The sequence below is a fragment of the Hoplias malabaricus genome, chromosome 1 (genome assembly GCF_029633855.1).
Source record: "Hoplias malabaricus isolate fHopMal1 chromosome 1, fHopMal1.hap1, whole genome shotgun sequence".
In the NCBI taxonomy this organism is placed as follows: domain Eukaryota; kingdom Metazoa; phylum Chordata; class Actinopteri; order Characiformes; family Erythrinidae; genus Hoplias; species Hoplias malabaricus.
In genome coordinates, this window is record NC_089800.1 from 12,577,393 (window position 1) to 12,598,075 (window position 20,683).

The 20,683-nt window shown below is 41.9% G+C and overlaps 1 protein-coding gene across 1 annotated transcript in view; it reads left to right on the forward strand.

Moving 5' to 3' along the window:
* The first annotated feature begins 5,707 nt into the window (after nt 1–5,707).
* gli3 (GLI family zinc finger 3) overlaps nt 5,708–20,683 on the forward strand; it is a 153,757-nt gene continuing 138,781 nt past the window's right edge. The window contains exon 1 of the mRNA XM_066676325.1: nt 5,708–6,164. The gene's annotated coding sequence lies outside the window, so the exon portion shown is untranslated. The remainder of the gene's footprint in view (nt 6,165–20,683) is intronic.

Sequence of the window (20,683 nt, forward strand, 5' to 3'; positions counted from 1 at the left end):
GGAGAGAGTGGGCAATGCATCGTAATAAGGGAGGGGTAGAAAATAGAAGAAGAAGAAAGAGAAAAATAAGGAGAAGGGTGGATAAAGAACACAGGGATTAAATTGTGCGTGCTTGCACACATTTCATTCATACACTGATATAGACGCCGGCTAGTGCATAATGACTTTTTCAGGGCTGCGTAACATTTTAGAGGGAGTGGAGACGGGTGAGAGAGAGAGAGAATGAGTGGGAAATGGAAGGATGACAATGACAGAGCGAACAGATAGAAGGAGAATAACCCCAGGAAAGGAAGAATGAATGAATGATTAAAAAAAGAACAGAGGGATAAAAGAAGGAGAAGTTAAGCCAGGGGCAGAGATAGTGGCAGAAAAGGCCTGGCACTTTAGTGGATTTCTCATGCTTTCCCACTGTCCATTAGATAATCATATTCATGCCACACAAGGTTGGGCTACCCCTCCCCCTCATTACCCGCTCCATCTAATCCCCATCAATAAGAGTGCTGCTGCTGCTGCACTGTTTTCATTATACCCTCCTTCCTGATGCAGCTTGGAATCCCCCCGGGACCACATCATACAGAAAATTGCTTAAATAGCTGAAGTGGGAACACTTTGGCGTTTAATATTTCCGACAGCTTCAGAATAACCCCGTAAATATCCTCCTCCCATTCAGAGAGAGAGAGAGAGAGAGAGAGAGACAGAGAGAGGCCAGTGCTCACTATCAGACCCACGCACTAATGGTACACTCAGAGACACCAGATACACCTCCAACGAGAGAGAGAGAGAGAGAGAGAGAGAGCACTGAAATAAAAAGAAAGATACAAAAAAGAAAGAAAGGTGGGCCCTCATGCATGAGAATGACAGTGAGGAATTGACAGAAAGAAACAGGGCAAGAAAAGAATGAGAGACAGAAAAGAGACACAGCACAGAAAAAGAAAGAAAGAAAGAAAGAAAAAAAGAAAGAAAGAAAGAAAGAAAGGCAGATGAAGGGCACGAGTGAAAGAGAAACAGCAGGAATAAGAAGAGAGAGAGAGAGTGAGAGAGAGAGAGAGAGAGAGAGAGAGAGCGTGTATATATATATATATTTACTCTCTCTCTCTTTGCAGTGTGCTATAGGGACAGAGTGTATGCAGATGTGTGTATTCTTCCCTCTTTAGAAGCATGAGTCCTCCACTTCAGCCTGAGAGTGCTCAGTGGATTAGCTGTAATAATCTCTCCTTTGTGGCCTGTTTACAGGGCTCAAGACTAAACACTTGAAGAGGTGTAACCTCAGTGTGTTTACCAGCTCATAATCCTCTCCAAACCTCCACAGTAAAAGTAAACACACATCCAGTCTGCTCCGCTTTTACCCTAATGACAGGAGCACAGGTCGAAATGGAGCTTATTTCTATTTCTGCTGAGCCTGGATTTAACTGCCAATGTGGACAGTGAACAGTAGACTACCCAAAATGTAACTTTACTGTCAGAAATCACAATCTTTTGCATATAGTAACTGATAGGACAAAACCATGCATCTCCATTTTTGTCTTAAGTTTTAAAAATATAATTAAGAACATCTATTGCCCTTTAGAGTGCATTACCTTTCATTAGGACCAATAAAATGCTCCAAAATTGCTTCAACTGAAACTCAAGTCTCTCCCTAAACATTGTGTAGTGCACAGTGTATGTCATAAAATAATGGTTTCTGCGCTAATATACTGCCATAATAAAACCATTTATACTCCTTATAAGCTTCACATACTCCTAGCATGTAGTGCACTGTCTGGGTGTAGTAATATTAGTTTTATAATCTGTGAAGTGCATTATGGTTCTATTTGGGACAGAACTGAGAAGCTTCCCCCTTGCCGTTTCCTATTTGATTTTGGCACAGTAGTGTCCGTCATCACCGTACTCGAGAATCAAGTGGTTCTATGTATGCATTCTATGTATATAAGACGTGCCCAGTGATTCCAGGTAGGATCCAGACATACTGTGACTCTGATCAGAATGAAGAAATCACAGTAGATGAATGAGCGAATGAATGGATGAATGAATGAAATTCATTGTCTGTAACTGCTTTTCCAGGAATTAAATACAGGGGACCTCTAAATCAGCTAAATTCAACTCGTCTAATAGACATTTAACTTTAGCCCATTCTTATAAACACAGGCTACTAAAGGTTTTTTGGGCGAATATACATTTCTGGAAATGTTTGATTAAAAATATAGAAACTTTACATCGTACAAATTGTTCCTTTGGACGCATTCACAAAAAGAGACTTCCACTGAATGGTTCTAATAGGAAGCTAAAGAAATCCAAATGACTCTTTTGGCATTTTTATTTAGGAATATATTTATCCTATACATTTAGTTAAAAATGAGTTTGGAAAACACTTTTAATCCTAAGTAACTTACTTTCAACATTAGTTCGGCATTAATGTATGTGTCATGTTTTGTTTTACCCTGGATGCTAAACAAATAGTGGCACAAATCTGGGCTAGTCTTTAGGCTAATATCCAAGCAATATTTGTGCTTGTGAGTTGATGTGTTGGTGTGTGTGTGTGTGAGTGAGAGAGAGAGAGAGAGAGAGAGAGAGAGAGAGAGAGAGAGAGAGAGAGAGAGATCAAGTGTAGGGCAAAGAAAAAAGGAGAGGAAAAAGAGAGAAAGAGACAGAGAGAAAGAGAAAGAGCGAATGTGTAGCATGTCAGTGTGAGTCAGGTCTGGAGCGGGCAGGAGTTCTTTAATTGGGGTGAGATCAGGGGCTCCGAGGGGGCCAAGGAGAGACCCCGTATCCCTTTCTTTCTCCTCCAGAACCGCTTTGGCACCATGGCCGCTTTTGATGTGTGCTTTGGCTCTCTGAGGCCGCCTTTGGAAGATGTTCTTGGGAGACCGATGGTTACTTGCCTCCAGGCAAAAATCTCAGTCCCTGGGATTCCACTCCTCTTTGATGGAATACTTTCGGGAGCCACTAACTCCCCAACACTCTTCACTCTACCTCACACCTCCCCTCACTCCTCTTCTCTTCTCCTCCATGGACTCTCTCTCTCTGTCTCTGAGAGATAGTCTGAAAGAAAAAAAAGCTCTAACTCATTAGACCTCTTTATCAACCTCTCAGTTGCCAGATTCAAGCTGATCTCCAGCTGATAGGAATTTTCAATGATGAGATTTTTCATCTTAGAAAAACTCCTCAAACAAGGAACAGGATCATTCAGGCCTGTGCCTTGAGTGCATATTTTGAACTTCATATCAACATCATTCATGTTCGGTTACATTACATCTACGCCCCATTTTTGATGTTTCCAATCACATAAATGAACGTATAAAAAGGTGGCTTTTGCTGTTGACTTATATAAATGTTAGGTGTTGTGTGTAATGGATTATCGCAGCCTGTGGCTTTTGCTTTGCTTGTTTTTTCCCCACTGTAATTCTGCAGCTGCTACACAGCCTTACTGCTTGTTTTGTACTACATAAGCCTTCTCTAGCTTTATTTCGTACAATGCCGTGGCCTAGTTTGCAGTACTTATACCTTATACTGCATCTGTCAGTTTACACAATAAAGACCGGCACACAATGACAGCGCAGGTATTGGTGTATTTTTAAAAGGCACATGGAATTTCCTTTGAATTATCATATTTTCCTAGGCCCAGGTCTGTTGTTTACCGGCAGTATGTATTATAGATGATTAATAAGCCTTCTAAAGTATACCTTTATTTTATATCCTTCATCCAACTAAACTTAACCATAAATTAAGAACAATTTTGCATGGTCTAGTAATATCACACAGTGTGTCCTACTCTCATCTAGATATAAGGTGTTTTAAAATGGTCTTTTGAACATAACATTAAAAGGTTTTCATAATTTGCTGCTAAAATGTTAACATTTTAAACTATTAGACAGTAATAAGAGCCTTGCAGGACACCATTAGTGTTTCCTGACAACTATAAATGTAGGCTACAATCTAAAAAGCTAAGATTTGTAGAAACCATTGGCTTAAAATCTTTATTGAATATTTCCCTGTGTCATATGCTAAGCTAATAAAGGTGGGCGATATTGTGCTATTTATTTCAGAAAAATCAAATTAATCTGAAATAAAATCCTTGAAAATGAGCACAGCCAAATATTTAGAATAACATTATGGGGCATCTGCCCTTTAACATTGTTTATTGTCATAGCAAACAACTGAAGCATGTATTACTGGGGTTTACATGCCACAGTGTTTACAGTGTGTTAAGAGGAAAATCAATTGAATCTTGTTGTCCATGCTGTGTTTGCACCTTTCAACAGAGATGTCAATGGTGCCCTTAGTGTGGGTGATCAGATAAAGGAGGGGAAGTCTTACTGGACTTGACTTCCCGGCCACACGCGCCGTCGAATGCATCTTAAAAGATTAGAGAATGATTACTTCACTGAAAACTCCAATATTGCTCATTGATTATTTGCGAGCCCAGAAGGTATTTCTAAACTGCCTAATTTAGAGGTATATTGATGACGTGTATTGATTATGTCCACCACTACTGTAGACCCAGTCCTCTTTTTCTGACATGTTAACATATCCCCTGTGGATGGCTTTCAAAGTGTGAATACTGAATGTCTTTACTTATGTCTCTTATATTCCAGGATAGATGCCTTAAATCATCAATAAGGAAGAACTGAACAATTCTAAGGTTACGTGCAGTTTGAATATCATCTTCTCATACAATGTTGTTCATGCAAATTCTTCTTAATGTTCTGTTTCAGGAGATCAGCTAGATTAGAGTTGACTTCTCTTTTGCTATATTTTCTGTAAAACAAACACTCACAGTCACAAGAAATCCATTAATTGTTTTTTGATACCATTACAAACAAGAATAATTAGGGAAAACAGTATAAATGTATACATAAACCAAGCTTTTATATTTGAAATATAACTTTCCTTGTTTATTTTTTATTTGAATCTGTGGAAACAGTTTCAAGGAAACCTGAAGAAGCAAACATGAACAAACGCCATTTAGTGATACACTAAAGTTTATTTTCAAGCTAAATTTCTGAGGTAAAAAGTAACACGTTTAGCAGCCAATGCTGGAGTATTATTTATTTACCTCCTTATAAAGCTCACACATAAATATAAATTGACTCCATATCACCATATTGTTGTCATGAATAAAAACAATGTACATTTTTTAAATTCACAAGTGTTTCACGAGTCATTTTACAAAAATATAATAACGAGTGAAACCCTAATAATGTAGTTTGGGATCAACATCGTTTGTTTTATATAGAATTTCTCCAATAAATTATTAAACATTTGTTTTTCGCATGGTAAAAGCCAGCTGGAGTTTTTAAATTATGTACACAGACTAAAACGAGAACTGTTTTTGTTCAAATACTGAGACAAACTTAAGAGTCCTTGTTTATAGCTCTCGAAAATGACCAGTGTCAAGCCCCGAAGAGAGTAACGTATGGAGACCGCCACGTTAGCCTCTTCATTTACATAACTCACATTAAACGTGTACTTTAAAAAGGAAAGAACCACTAAGTTTTTGTCATAAATCGTGTGTTTTCTTGAAATAACGTTATATTTGGGGAAAAACGCTGACTTTGTGTGTTGTAAACACATAGTTTTCCTAGTTCAGTTCCTCTTCGCGAGCTCGAGCATAGCCGCCGTCTCTGGAAAAAAAAAGCAAACGGTCGTGAAGTAGAAGAGAAGGAGGGAGAGAAGGAGGGAGGAAAAAAGGGAAGGAGAGGGAGGGAGAGAGGAGTTAGTGTGTGTGTGTGTGTTTGTGTGAAAGAAAGCTCCGAAAGGGAGGAGTCAGGAGAAGGAAAGGGCAGCTGGAGTTAGAGAGCAGGAGCGGAGCCCCCCTCTCCGAGAAAAGTCTCAGCGCCGTTCAACAACACGCTTCAGTGTCACAGGGAAAAAAAAAGCTGCGGGAATTCGTGTTTACTTCTCGGGTTTGCAGTCTTGTGTCAGGCATGTAGACAAAGTTCGAGCTGTAGTCCTGTTCTCCGAGCGACCAGCGAAGTGTAGAGAAAGCGGAGAGGAAAGAAGGGCGAAAGAGGAGGAGGAGGAGAAGAGAAAGAAAGTCTGTCAGTCAGAGCGAGCAGCGACTGGAGCTGAAACTTAAGACTCTCCGAGAAACTTGTGCACATCTGCACCGAGTCCATCAGAGGAGGGAAGTGCACTTTTCTGCAGGTAGACAGCAGCTCTGAGAGGTAAGTGCTCCAAACTTGTCCGGACTCTCTCTTTATCGGTTTGTTTAGGTTTGAAAGTTTTTTTCTTTGGAAGAAAAAAAAGGGAAAGAGCTGTAGTGAGGTGTCAGAGGGATCACGTTTCAGCGGAGCTCCAGCGTCGCCGAAGAAAAGCGTAGGGTAATTGTAAGTAAAAGCGTCCAAAGAAATGTTAGCCTGCGCGTGTGTTCCAACATTAACGAGGCCAACTTCGTCCTAAAAACGTGTGCTGGAGCGAGGTAACTTTGACACAACGACCAGAAACTTTCCTTCGCTTTTTTTAAGTCTGGAAACAGAGTGGAAGTGGTCTTTGCTCAATTAAAACTTTATAAAAATGTGCCTGAAGAGGGACGGCTGCATTGGCCTGCCCCCCTGAAGCCATGCTGACATGTTTTTGGACTTGTTTCGTTCCCCCCAGAGAGACTGAAGGGATAGAGAGAGAGTGACGATATTTCCACGGAGTCGGGTTTCAGAGCTGTTTTGTCTCACGTGCTCGCACGCGGCACATAGAACCCATGAGAACAACACTAACGGCACCTAAGGGGTATCCCACAAAGCAGTGTGGCCGGATAACGAGTCCAAAGTCAGTCGTGTCCAGTGGGAAAAGATCTGAGGGACGTTCTTATTGGATAACTCCACCATGGGTTTAAATTATGTGGCTCGGGAACTCAGGGGGATCCTGCTTTGTGCAGCACCCCCCCCCCCCCCAATAGAAACAAAACACACAATCTTAATGCAGAGACAAAAATGTAAATATTGTACATGCCCTGTTTTACTGTGACACTTCTTTAAACTGACGTGCTGTCATAAACACAAAACTCACCCAGTTTCACGGTTGAAGGCTATGGAAATCTATAAACACCCCAGGTCAGATTAGTCTACACCTGTACAGAGCAAACACTTCTGCTAGTTTTAACACAGGTAGGTTATTTATATATTTTGTAGCGAAATAATACGTATTATTTTGCTTATTAGCGAAATAAAACACCATTGGCACGTTTGAAAAGGGCTGCTGTAGGTTTTTTTATAGACAGATATTTTTCACTTGTCCTACTCTTTGAATTATAAAGTTCTAACAGTTTTGTGATTAATTGAGCTAAGTACGTTCCGTATTCAGTGACCGCTTATTAACAACGATTTTCTGAAAACACTTTAGAAAACAAAAAGGCTCGAACCCTGAGGTCAAACTCTACCTTGATTCTTTGAGGCTCAAACACTCAAAACCGCCACTTTACACTTCCAGAGGGACGACATTTTAAACTCAGGACATAGCGAGAGATTGGGCGCCGAAATTCTCCGAAAATACCGCACTAAATTGTAGTTATTGCGGAGGATGTTGTAACGCATTTCCACTTGAACTAAACATGTCACTGCACCAGACGGATGTTCACACGTTTTTTTATTGTAAGCGATGCTCGGCTGCTTGAGTTTAGTTGTTGTGTAAGTTCAGTGACTGTCATTTGAAAACACAACAGTCTACTTTTATTGGTGTTTCATTTGTGTTTGAATTTCCGATTGTTCCTGTCGCGCGCGTGTTTGTGTGCGCGCGTGTGTGCGTGCGCGCGATCATAAACTTTCTCCTCGCGCTCTGCCAGCTGTTGGCCGCTCGAGAGCGCGGGAACGGAGAGCATCGCGCGCCCTGCTGACAATCTCAGCGTTCACGCGGGTTTATTCAGTAACTCTCCCGTTGGCGCCCATTTTAAGACAAAGCTCTTTTAGACCTCTTGAAAACGACGGGTGTTACATTATTTCACAATTTAAACCAAAAAATTAGAAAAACTGTTTTAAAAACTTTGTTTCACCTTCAGGACGCAGTCCGCTGAAGGAATGTCGAGTTGTTTTTTTGTCTTTCTGTTACCCTCCTCTCATAAATATTCCGGGCCATGTTTAGTTCGTTTCTATGATTCGTATAGTTGTGTATTTAAGAACGAGGGTATTGTATTTACACACGTTTTAACTAAAGAGGTGTAATGCGTTTTCAAGCGCATTTAAAGGAATTGAAGTTGAATTTCTGATGTAATTGGACATAGCACACCTTTATTTTAACTGGGCTAGACTTTTATTTTAATTTACTTCACATATTTTATTGTAGTTATTTATTTTATTTTTTAAAGGATTTCTATTTTATTGTTTCTGTTTTTGCACCACACTCCACCTCAGCGTTTTTCACGTGAAGAAATTCATCTCAGCCGTCTTTCCCTAAAACAAACCCATTAGTCCGCGTTTCTCTTCCTTTTTAAGTACACACTGATTGCTTTAATTGAGCTCTTTAGTCAGTTTAATTTGCCAGAATATTAACTTTCAGTATATGTATTATTTCTAAATATTTATAGTTTCTCATTCTCTGTGGGTATAGTTAGATTATCTAAACTGGGCTTGAAGGAAAAATATAAGATATACCTCTTTAAATTGATATTTAAATCAGGCATTAGGAAAAATTCACGTTTGCTCTGTTATATTCTCTTCATTCTGGTTATTTTTGTAGAATGTTTTTGAATAAAAAAAAACATTAAATAATCTTCAGTCAAAGAGGTGTAATTTTGGAGGGAAATATTTTAGAGTCATGCAAACTCTGAATATTTAGAGAATAAAAAACATATAAATAAAGAGTAAAACACAGTCCACCTCTAAATTGATGTGCATACTTTTTCATGATGAGGGTCTAATTTTATAGGATTTCCTCACAGTGCACATCTTTGTAATGTGCTCAAACCAAAGGCCTTTTCAGTTGTATTTTTATTTTTTTTTGACTAAACTCATTATGTCACTGGTTATTTTAAAAACTCTCAGATGGCACATAATTAGCTTTAACACGTTCCACAATTCAATGTCTAAATTGCATTGATTTTACTCTTTGAAGCCTCAAGACCCAGAGTTAGAGGAAGATGCCCATGTTTTCACACCTTGTGTCCTTTAGCATGCTACCTGTAATTAGGTGTGTGAGTGAGTGTGTGTGGGGTACAGAGTGTGAGTGTGTGAGAGAGGCGACTAACAGCAGGGCATTGTGATGCTAATGTGTGTTTAAATAGCACCCCTCATCCTGTCCAAATCAATAAGACGACAAACGGAGGGGAGATTTTTTTTGTTCTTCTTGAACGTGTCTAGGGTTGATGCTAGATGGAGATTACGGAAGTGCTCTGGGGAGGGTTTGGGGGATTTTTTTTTTTTCTGTGCTGTGGTTTGTGGTGGTGAAATGTGTTTTCAGTTTGACGTTTGGCAGCCAGGCAGAGCTGATTACTTTCTGTTGCTGAGGCATATGGGGAGTGATTTGTTATGATGGATCTGTAGCAGGGGCAGAAGGTGAATACCATGCTTTTGTGCATGAGGTTATTTCTTCAAAAGCTCTACTTTTCCTCCTCTCCTCCTCTGCCGTGTTGTCAGATTTCTCAGATTTGGATAGCATTCCCTCCAGGACGATTAGCGGAGGCAAACCCACCCGCCTCAAAACACTGAAATCTCTTTTGACAATTACCAGGCTGTAATATAGAGGGGTTAGAGTTCCGGACTGGTAATTATATCGTTACTGGACTGAAATTGCCAGAAAGCTTTAGGTGGACGATATGGTGGCGCTCAACTTTGACAAGCCAGGACTTCCAACTGAAATTTCTCACTTTGATGATTCCCAACTTTGATACTTTTGACGTCAAAAGAAAAGGACACAAAGAAGGGAGGAGAGAAGAGTGCATGTGCGAGGGAGTAGCCCAAAAAAAAAGACAGAGATAGAAAGAGAGGGTTATTGAGCTTTGCTATGGGTTAGGGTGTGTATTGTGTTGATGCGAAGTCGGGCCGTTATGGAAAAGTAGAGACATGTCAAAAGTGTCTGTCCGTATTTGTGTCTCAGCGGAGGTAGGAAGGGGGTCTGTGACTGCACGGGGTTGGGGGGAGCTCTCCGTCTTTCCCTTTCTAACTCTAACACTCTCTCTCTCTCTCCCTCTCTCTCTCTCTCCCTCTCTCTCTCTCTCTCTCTCTCTCTCTCTCTCTCTCTCTGACTAATCCCCAGGCCCAGTCATCCCTTCAGGGCATGCTTCTGATCTGCCTCTCCGTCAGGACAACCCCCTTTTCTCTCTCTCTCTCTCTCTCTCTCCCTCCATTTCCCTTTCCCTCTTCTTTATCTTTCCCCCCTTTCCCTTTTCTCTTTACGTCCATCCATCTTTGTTCTCATTCATGCTCTCCCACTCTCTCTGGCCTTTTAATATGCTTCATGCTCCTGCTCCTAGGATTCCACAGTAAGGCCTTGTTCACCTGTTGGGGTCCTCACTCAAAGCTCCCTGCCTCTTGGGGCTCTTGAGGCAGTGGGACAGGGTTAATGTTAGTACCAGAGGAAAAAAAAGAAAAAAAAAACTAAACCACAGGCTCCTTCAGTCATTCTCTGAAGGAGATTCGCTTAGTTCTTGTGCCTTTTTAAGGGCACGGGCTGCGGTGCATTTAAAGGGAGAACGTTCAAGAACGTCATTGTTTTGTTTGCACTGATGCGTTTAATATTTCGAATCAAAAGTTCAGTTCTCACCGCTTCAGCACCCAGTCTCTTAGTCTCACACACTCATAAATTAATCACACACACAGCACCCTATTGGCAACTGCAGGAAATGTGAGGGCCCTTCCCAAACTTTGCGAGTGACAGAGTTGTTTTCATTGGCGAGTTTTGGCTCCTGGAAACTTAAAAATGACCTGCCAATTAGCCTAGCCATTTCCTCTTACACTGAGGGAGACAGTGAGCATGAGAGAAGAAAAATCAGCTAAAAATCAGAAAGGCTGCTTTCGACAGAACGCTTTTCAGAGGCTCAATGGTAAACACAAGCCGGGCCTGAGGAACTTTTTTTTTTTTTGGTGTGTGTATATGTGTGTGTGTGTGTGTGTGTGTGTGTGTGTGTGTGTGACAGAGAGAGAGAGGGGGGGGGGGATCAGTCTGTCACGCCTAATGCTTCTATTTGCTTTTCTCAAGTAGGTGACTTCTAACAGCGCGTGTTGTCGGTGTGTTGAGATCTTGTAGCTTCTGCTGTAGTGTTTACTTTATCTGTGGTAAAAGTGTCTCAGAGGCTGAATGTCAAGTGGAGATGCATCAGTCTGAACACTTTGGGCCTGTTTGGATTTTAATATCATACCCACTGATGCTGAAACATAAATGTTTATTAAATGTATAAATTGGGATCAAGACTCAAAAAAGACACAGAGAAATGTGACGTTTTTCTGGAGGGTTACAAATGCAGTGAAATTAATAAAACGCAGGTATTAAAGCACAGAAGCCCAGCATGGCACTGAAAACAACAATTATTGGTGCAAAATATGAGACAATTCTAAAGATCTGTCTGATACTTTGGCTGTTAAAATACATTTAAAGCAGTCTGTTGATTCGGAAGTGATTCAGATATCGTTTAACAGCCCCTGGTCAAGGGTGTCACACACACACACACACACACTAAACAGACAAATGACTGGTGCCTCAATCTGATCAGTGTTTGTTTCCGGTATACTCGCTCTACAGAGATAGACAGTTGTCACTGAAGGAATTAAAAGCAAATTAAACAACTCTCAATGGATGTGTGTTTGCTGTTGTACTATACCTCTTAGGGGACCCCTCTTATGATTACATCCATTTGTCACTTTTGATGTGCATTCGCTTATTAATTTGGGAATCTGGAGCCTACAAAAAACCTGTGAAATCAAACAACACAGTCAGTTTATTTGTGATCTGCCTAAGTCAGAAATTGTGAGGTAAAACATGTTCTGATTTTGTACTGCACCTTAAATAGAGCACAGAGATTCATAGTAATGTCTCACCTCACAATCACAGCTTGAGCTGCATTTATTTAAGAGTGTGAAGACGAGGTTAAACGCACAAAACAAACACAACAAGTACAGAGAAATAAGAGAACTGAGAAAACCACTATGGAGAAGAAAGAAAAGTAAGTGAAAATGGAAAAAAAAAACAGAGCTTCTTCTCCATTCTCCTCACTCCTGGGCTCTCGCACTGAAGTGAACTGTGGCTCATTCTCATTTAAAGGAACAGGCACTTAGTTGTTATTGTGGTACTTTGAGTCAGGCATGTCACAGGTGTTTAATTAAGACCTCAGAAAATGGTGTTCACTTGGGGAAATATATACCCCCCCCCTTTTACCACACTGCACCATGCATTTTTAAAAACGATGTCCAAATTAAATTCGGCTCTATAAATTCTTGGACTGCACACTGACATTAGTAAGAGCAATGTTTATTTTTTACATCTGTATTTGGCCAGAGGGGTCATTTCAAACCACTGTGTTAATCGAGTGTAGAAATATAGTTTTGTTAACTAAAGTGTACTTCATTTGTAAATGCATTATGATATTTAGCTTTGGGGGGTGGCACTGTCGCGCAGCAGGTGGGGACCTGGAGGTTGTGGGTTCGAGTGTGAGGAAGTGTGGTGTGTTCTCCCTGTGTCCGTGTGGGTTTCCTCCGGGTGCTCCAGTTTCCCCCATGGTCCAAAAACACACGTTGTTAGGTGGATTGGTGACTCAAAAGTGTCCTTAAGTGTGTGTGTGTGTGTGTGTCCACAATATACCCATACACTTCCTATTTTGCTCACAAATCATGGTCAGCTGATCTTCAGCCATTCAGAGGAAAAACTCACAGCATTACTGCCTTTAAAGTTGACTTTTAAATCTCTGTATTTTGATAATTTAACCTTTGACCTCTGGGTCAGGCCTGTGAGTTTGAGCTTGAAATGCGATCTCAGAAGGTCAGTCGAATGCCAGCCTGTCCTGTAAAAAACCCGATTTCTCTGCTTTGTTTCTTTCTCCCCATCCATACGGGATTTTGGCCGGTTCAGCTTTTTTTTTTTTTTTGATTTTCTTCTTTGAAGCAGTTCCCTGCCGCTCCTGCCCTCAAAACACTTCACAGGAAAATGTCAGAACCTTTACGTACCCCCTCTGTAAGATAAATACTGCCCCTACTTACAAAAACCAAAGGGGTGGGCTCGGGGTAGGGAGAGAAGAAGGAGGCGGGGCGGCTTGGTCTTAACTCTGTGAGCAAATTTTAGGATGAACCCAAAGGCACCCTCCATTGTCAGCAGAGCATCTGAAGAGTAATCACTTTTTCTCATGCAAAGTGTTTTAAAAGCCTAGGCATGGCTGGGGGAGAGAGAGAGAGAGAGAGAGAGAGAGAGAGAGAGAGAGAAAGGGGGGGATGAGTGTGGGGGGTGCTGTGTTTTAACAATACTCCGCAGGGAGCAGGGAAAGAAGGCGGGAGCTAACGGAGCAGCCCCCACTCCTCTCTCTCTCTCTCTCTCTCTCTTACTCACACACACAATACCCAGTTTCTTAATGGAGGGGATAGAGGGTGGAGTGCAATAGTTTTACAGATTTGTTAGTTCCTTAAAATATGGAGAGAGAGAGACAGACAGAGACAGAGAGAGGGAGAGAGAATCTCAGTTGAGACCTCTGAACTAAAAGATGAACTCAGGATTGCATTAACTTACAGTCATAATTCACATATCCCATCAATCAAAACATGTCATCCATCCAGCATCAGAATGGACCAGATCATTGCCAAATAATCCAGCTTTGAATCATGAATTAAACTTTCATTAAATGACGTGATTTCAAACCCAGAACAGACGTAACATTATCCACAAATCAGAACAATCACCCACCATCTCATCTGTCGGACCAGTGAGTAACCAGCTCAGACCGGGCACCGGTCACACATTATCATCACTAAAACATCAGCCGCGTTAATCAGCAGAATGTTCACTTTCTAATGTAAAAATCCATTGCCATTTTCCTCCCTAATGATATCAATTCTGCACAGCCTCAAGTCTCCTAGAGATAAAATGATGAGAAACGTGTAATGTGTCTAGAATTACAAAAAAAAGATGCAGTATGGTTCTCCTTCTACTGGTGTTCTCCCCGTGTCCGCGTGGGTTTCCTCCAGGTGCTCCGGTTTCCTCCCACAATCCAAAAACACACGTTGCAGGTGGATTGGCGACTCAAAAGTGTCCGTAGGTGTGAGTGTGTGAGTGAATGTGTGTGTCTGTGTTGCCCTGTGAAGGACTGGCGCCCCCTCCAGGGTGTATTCCCGCCTTGCGCCCAATGATTCCAGGTAGGCTCTGGACCCACTGCGACCCTGAATTGGATCAGCGCTTACAGATAATGAATGAATGAATAAATGAAAAGATGCAGTTTGGTTAAAAGTGGCTGTACTACAGCATTGGTATGTACAGTGTTTGTACACCTCTGGTCCAATGGCGTGTTTTATTATAGTGTGTCAAACTGTTGCACAGGCCACGTTTAGTGTTTGCTTTTTTCTACAATACATTAGAAAAGGAACATGTCTGAGTTGCAGTTCACACGGTAGAATGTAACGGAAAGTGTTGATGAGTTTTTTTTTTTTAATTTAAGATTTTCCTTCTTCTGTTAAGTTGCTGTTTTTGAGGTTTTCTTACTGTGACGTGAATTGTTTCTCTCAACATTGTGTTCGCTGTTAATAATAATTAGAACCCATGCTCATAACGAACAGAATGAAAGTGTGTGAGAGACAGTTATGGAGAGAAATAGGGAACGAGAGCTAGAGAGACAGTGAAGGCCTGAGGTGGGGGAGGGGGGGGGAGCAAAAGAGGAGAGAGTATAATAGAGGTGAACATTTATAGAGAAAGAGGAGGATAAATGTGTACATGAACAGTAAATGGTCTTTTTTCAAGTCTTCTCTAGCCTGCTGTTTTTATTAAGAGGCCTCAACATGCTCGTGAAATATATCTTATTCATGAAAGAAGACAAGGTTAGACTTTCCAGAAGAATTCATTATTCACACTCAGACAGACTGACTCTCTCTCTCTCTCTCTCTCTCTCTCTCTCTCTCTCTTTATTACACACATACATAAACACACACACACACATTCTCTCTCTCTCTCTCTCTCTCTCTCTCTCTCTCTCTCTCGCGCTCTTGCTTGCTCTCTCTCACACATTCTCACACACTCCACAGAGCCTTCCTTCTGCGGAGCGTTGTAAGGGGTCCTGCAGCAGGCGGAAGGTTCCATTTGTCAGAAAACGGAGGAGCAGCTTTGCCGGCCTGCGGTTTGGCGAGCGCTTGCCGCTTTCATTGTCTAAGAGCAGGCAGGACATTATTCACCACAGCCTGGGGGACTGTGGCCGGGGCACACTGGGAGGAGAGAGAGAGAGAGAGAGAGAGAGAGAGAGAGAGAGAGAGAGACTGGGATAGACTTACTGAAGCAAGAAAGGGAGCTCTTTAGTCCCACACTTGTCCCTAGACTCACACTGATGTAGTGAAGCAGAGAGAGAGGGAGAGAGAGAGAGAAAGAGATGGAAAGGAGAGGGAGATTTCTTTTAATTCTGTCAATATAAACTACCACTATAGACTTTGGATAGTTTTAGAGTGTTCAGTAAACCCTGTGAGTGTGTGTCACCCTGCGAAGAACTGGCGCCCCCTCTAGGCTGTGTTCCCACCTTGCGCCCTGTGATTCCCTGTAGGCTCCGTACCCACCGTGACCCTGGACTGGAGAAGCACATACAGACAGTGAACGAATGAATATTTAGAAACATCACAGCAACAACAGCAAGGAAAGAACAAACAGAGTGGAAAGAGAGATGAGACAGGGATGAGCGATAATGCCAGAGAGAAGGAGAGGAAGGGAGAAAAAATAGATGGTGGGAGATAGGAGAACAAGAAAGAGGAGAGAGAGCAAAGGTGATGTAAACTGAGATTAAACCGAGTGAGGAAAACTGAAAAGAAGAATGTTGAGGGAATATACAGTGAATCAGAGAGAAAAGTGTAAATTAAGAGAAAGATGGAAAAGAACATAAATAGCGAGAGAGAAGATTAGAGTGGGATAGAGGGGACCGAAGCGGGAATGAGAGAGTTACAGGGAGAAGGAGATGGGGGAGGGTGCAGAGAGGTTAGTGAGTGATATTTGAAGATCTGCTTTGGAAGAGGAGGTAGTGCTGGAGAGTAGAACAGTGGGGGAAAAGAGAAAAAGTGATGGTGAAGATGATGAGACAGAAGAAAGGAAGGGAAAGGAAAGTGGCAGGAGAGAATGTGGAAGGGTGAGGGGAAAGAAGACCAAGAGCAGGCGAGAGAGAGAGAGAGAGAGAGAGAGAGAGAGAGAGAGAGAGAGAGAGAGATGAGTGGAGAGTGTTTCTCCCTGCTCTCCCTCTGAGCTTGGTGTGTGTAAGCTCCTGTCTACCTCCCAAAGCTCCTTTCACAAAGAGATTTACAAGACAGGTCTCTGAGTGCACTCTACCGCCCTGCATCTACAGAGAGTGTGCGTCTCTGTGTGTGTGTGTACATGTGTGTTTGTGAGTATGTGAGGTGCGTCTGAGTGTGTGTATGCGTTGAATTAAAACTGTGTCTAATTTGTATGGCATCATTTCTACATATTCATCACAGAGCTATGTTTGAGTTTTATGAACAAATGTAATAACAAAACTTTACCTTTACGCTGATTATTTTGACTATATTTATATCAGAAAAAGCCTTCCTCAGAGACACTGGAAGTAACAGGGCATGCACTGGGGGTCTATGAAGTGTATTGTAATTTATACTTGAAAATTCATTCTTGGTGGTTGGTGGCTTGCACAGAGGCTCAGATGTCAAGGAAGAATGTGTGTGTGTGTGTTTGGATGTATGCATCTGTGTGTGTGTGTGTGTGTGTGTGTGTTCTGTAGTCTCACATACAAAGGGGCCTCCTTAGCTTTTAGAATTATTTATAATGTTTGGCTTTTGTGGAGCACTCTAAGCACTTGTCTCCTCCTATTAGACCGAATAACTCAACTGAACTGAGGTTTTCACACTTCAGCCCACTGAAACCCTCCATGCTGCAGTGCTGTGATTTTATTTATTTATTTTTATTTTTTTTGCACCTATTAAGAAATTAAGTTTATTGTCAAAAATAATAAATATGTTGTTGTTTACTTAAATGACTCCAGATTAGTTAGTGGTTTATTAATTTATTCTTGTTAGATGTAAAGAGTTTAGTCCGGGACAGTGTAATCTGGGTTTGGGACGAGACGATATGTATTAAGCTCATGTATTTAATTGATTTTTTATTTACAGTGTTTACAAAGATACCGTGTCTCTACAAATGACATTTTACAGTAAAAATGTCACATTGCAATATTTTATTCTCTTCATTATTAGATGAACATCACAGCTTGGTTTTTTTTTGGAGGGGGGGGGGGGGGGGGTTGATTTTTATGCACGGCGGCACGGTGGTGCAGCAGGTAGTGTTGAAGTCACACAGCTCCAGGGACCTGGAGGTTGTGGGTTTGAGTCCGGCTCCGGGTGACTGTCTGTGAGGAGTGTGGTCTGTTCTCCCTGTGTCTGTGGGTTTCCTCCGGGTGACTGTCTGTGAGGAGTGTGGTGTGTTCTCCTTGTGTCTGTGTGGGTTTCCTCCGGGTGACTGTCTGTGAGGAGTGTGGTGTGTTCTCCTTGTGTCTGCGTGGGTTTCCTCCGGGTGACTGTCTATGAGGAGTGTGGTGTGTTCTCCCTGTGTCTGTGGGTTTCCTCCGGGTGACTGTCTGTGAGGAGTGTGGTGTGTTCTCCCTGTGTCTGCGTGGGTTTCCTCCGGGTGACTGTCTGTGAGCCACTGCGACCCTGAACTGGATAAGGGTTACAGATAATGAATGAATGAATGAAAATGAATGGATGGATTTTTATGCACATTCAGGGACTGTCAGCGAGTGACACCTACTGTGCAGTCCCTCTCCAATAAACAATGCTGTGGTGTGGACAGGACTTCTGGTAGTGCTGTTCCAGCCTGAGGAATTCAAAGTAGTTAGTGAAGCTGGATGGGTTCAATAAATGATCAAAATCTAGTAGTATCTCGCTGTGCAAGAATGAGGTCTCACAATGCTGTGTCTCACAGTCTTGGTCTTGGTTGACTGCAGGCTTTGTATTTTACAGGGCATGATAGGAAACACTAAAGTTGTTGGCGACAAAAACATGGTGTAGAGTGTAGTCTGTTCTCAATCATAGCACATTGAAAAAAGCTGTTTGATTCTGTTGAACGTGTGAGCTCTTAACGATCTTCAAATGCCACATTTGTTGTTTGTTACCTAGAGAGGAGACATTGTAATTTTATTCAGATTTAATGACACTCAGTTTTATCATACAGTCTTAAATTGTGGAAAGCAGAAATATTTTTGAAAATACACTTAAAAAAGGTCCTTCAAGGGTTCTTTAGTAAAGAAAATGGAGCCCTGGACACTTGAAGAACCTTTTGTATGATTAAAGAGTTCCTGTCTTCATTAAGGGGTTCTTTAGATTGATGGGGAATGTGCTATAGATGGTTCTATGCGGCGCCAAAAGGGTCAGGCTTGTTACAATAGAGGAATGGATTTGGTGCCATACAGAACACTTTTCTTAATGGTGCTACATAGAACCATCTGTAGCACATTCTCCATCAGTCTGAAGAACCCCTTTATGATGACAGGAACCCTTTAATCATACAAAAGGTTCTTCAAGTGTCCAGGGTTCGATATAGAACCATTCATTCATTCATTCATTATCTGTAACTGCTTATCCAGTTCAGGGTCGCGGTGGGTCCAGAGCCTACCTGGAATCATTGGGCGCAAGGCGGGAATACACCCTGGAGGGGGCGCCAGTCCTTCACAGGGCAACACAGACACACACATTCACTCACACACTCACACCTACGGACACTTTTGAGTCGCCAATCCACCTACCAACGTGTTTTTTGGACTGTGGGAGGAAACCGGAGCACCCGGAGGAAACACACGCGGACACGGGGAGAACACACCAACTCCTCACAGTCACCCGGAGCGGGAATCGAAGATATAGAACCATTTGCTTTAAAAAAAAGGACACAGGAAGGACCAGTATTTTTAAAAAGTAATGACCTCCAGGGTGTTTTTAAACCAGATATTTGCATTAGATCTTTCAAAAGTGCGCTAGACCTGCCACAAAACTTCTGTTGATCAACTACTGATTGAGAGAGAGAGAGAGAGAGAGAGAGAGGAAGCTCTGTCCATTGTCGGGTACGGAGCGGAGGGAGCACGCCGGTGACCGGTCGAGTTGATTGCGTTTCTCCTGTTTAAGTGAGGGCTGTGTTGGAGGTGGCGTATGTTAATGGAGCGGTTATTGGAGCCATTAGTGACATGATTAGCGGGTGAGAGGGGTGATGGGGAAGGAGTGGTGGAGTGATTTGTCTTCTCCAGAGAGAGCAGGGATCAATGCAAACTGCCTCAACAAGCTGTATAAACTCATTAGCTCAGAGAGACCCGTCTCTGTATTTACATACATTAACCAGTGTGCTGTCCACACGAGCAGGAGAAACGTGTGTGTGTGTGTGTTTGATTGGGTTAATGTGTTAATGAGTGCCAGAGTGTGTCTGTGACTTTGTAATTAGATTGTGTTGAGGTATGTGCAGACAACCGAGCCGTGTGTTTCAGTCAGTTTTCCTGTGCTGTTATAGGGTTCAGAGGCTGTTGAAGGGTGATGACGTGAAGCTGCACGTTGTGTTACTGTGTAGCCGTGAAGGACCCTGGTGTTTTTTGCTGTGTGTTTTTGTTGTGTGTAATTGACCCTAAGGAAGGAGAAACGCGACTAAGAGATTATTTCTTTCTCTCTCTCCATCTTTTGTATTCCTAATTAACCCCGTGTTAACCCCAGCAGAAACAAACACCGTTCAGATCTCTCTTACACACTTACAGCATCAATCACATTTTATGGAATAGGGACTTTGGACTGTTATGCTGATGATTTTGAATGATATAAGAATGTTGCACTCATTACTGATCCCAGATGTGACAAGGTAAAATTTACTTTATAAGTGTACGATGTTATCACCTGTGATTATCAACATTTCCATCTATACAGACAGGAAGGCACCAGTCTTTAAACTTTAAGTCCCATTCCTGTTTCTGATATCACTTTACAGCTAAAGTGCTCATTGCTTGAAAAACTAGAAATGCTTATGAAAGTTTGGAGCATAAATCTTAACACGGAGAGTTTCCATTCCCTTAGCTCCACTGACCATGGAGAAGCACTTTGTAGTTCTGCAGTTAAAAGCCAGTACTCCGTGTGTTTCTCTTCATACATTGTTTGCCTCCTTTCACCCTGTTCTTAAAATATCAGGACTCCCAAAGGACCATGACAGAGCAGGTATAATATAACACCAGCACCACGTCACTGTCACTGCAGCAGAATCATACCTGCTCTGTGGTGGACCTGTTGGGAAGTCCTGACCACTGAAGAACAGAGGAGCTAAAGTCTGTAATTGACGAACTAAAATAAAAGTGCACCCGTATGGTCAATAGAACTGAGAGATTGAGCTGTGAGTGTAGAAGCAAGGAGTTTGGGAGGATTCCCAATGGTTGCATGATGCATGCTGGGTATTGTAGTAAGAGACTCTGGAGGAAAACATGAAAATGAGCCAAATCCTTGAGTTCTGTTAAAGCCAGAAAGGTAAAGAAGTGCAATGCTGCAGAACAGAATAGTCAATTTTTCATCCTACAAATAACACGTGAAAAGCTTGTTTTAGACCTGAATTACTC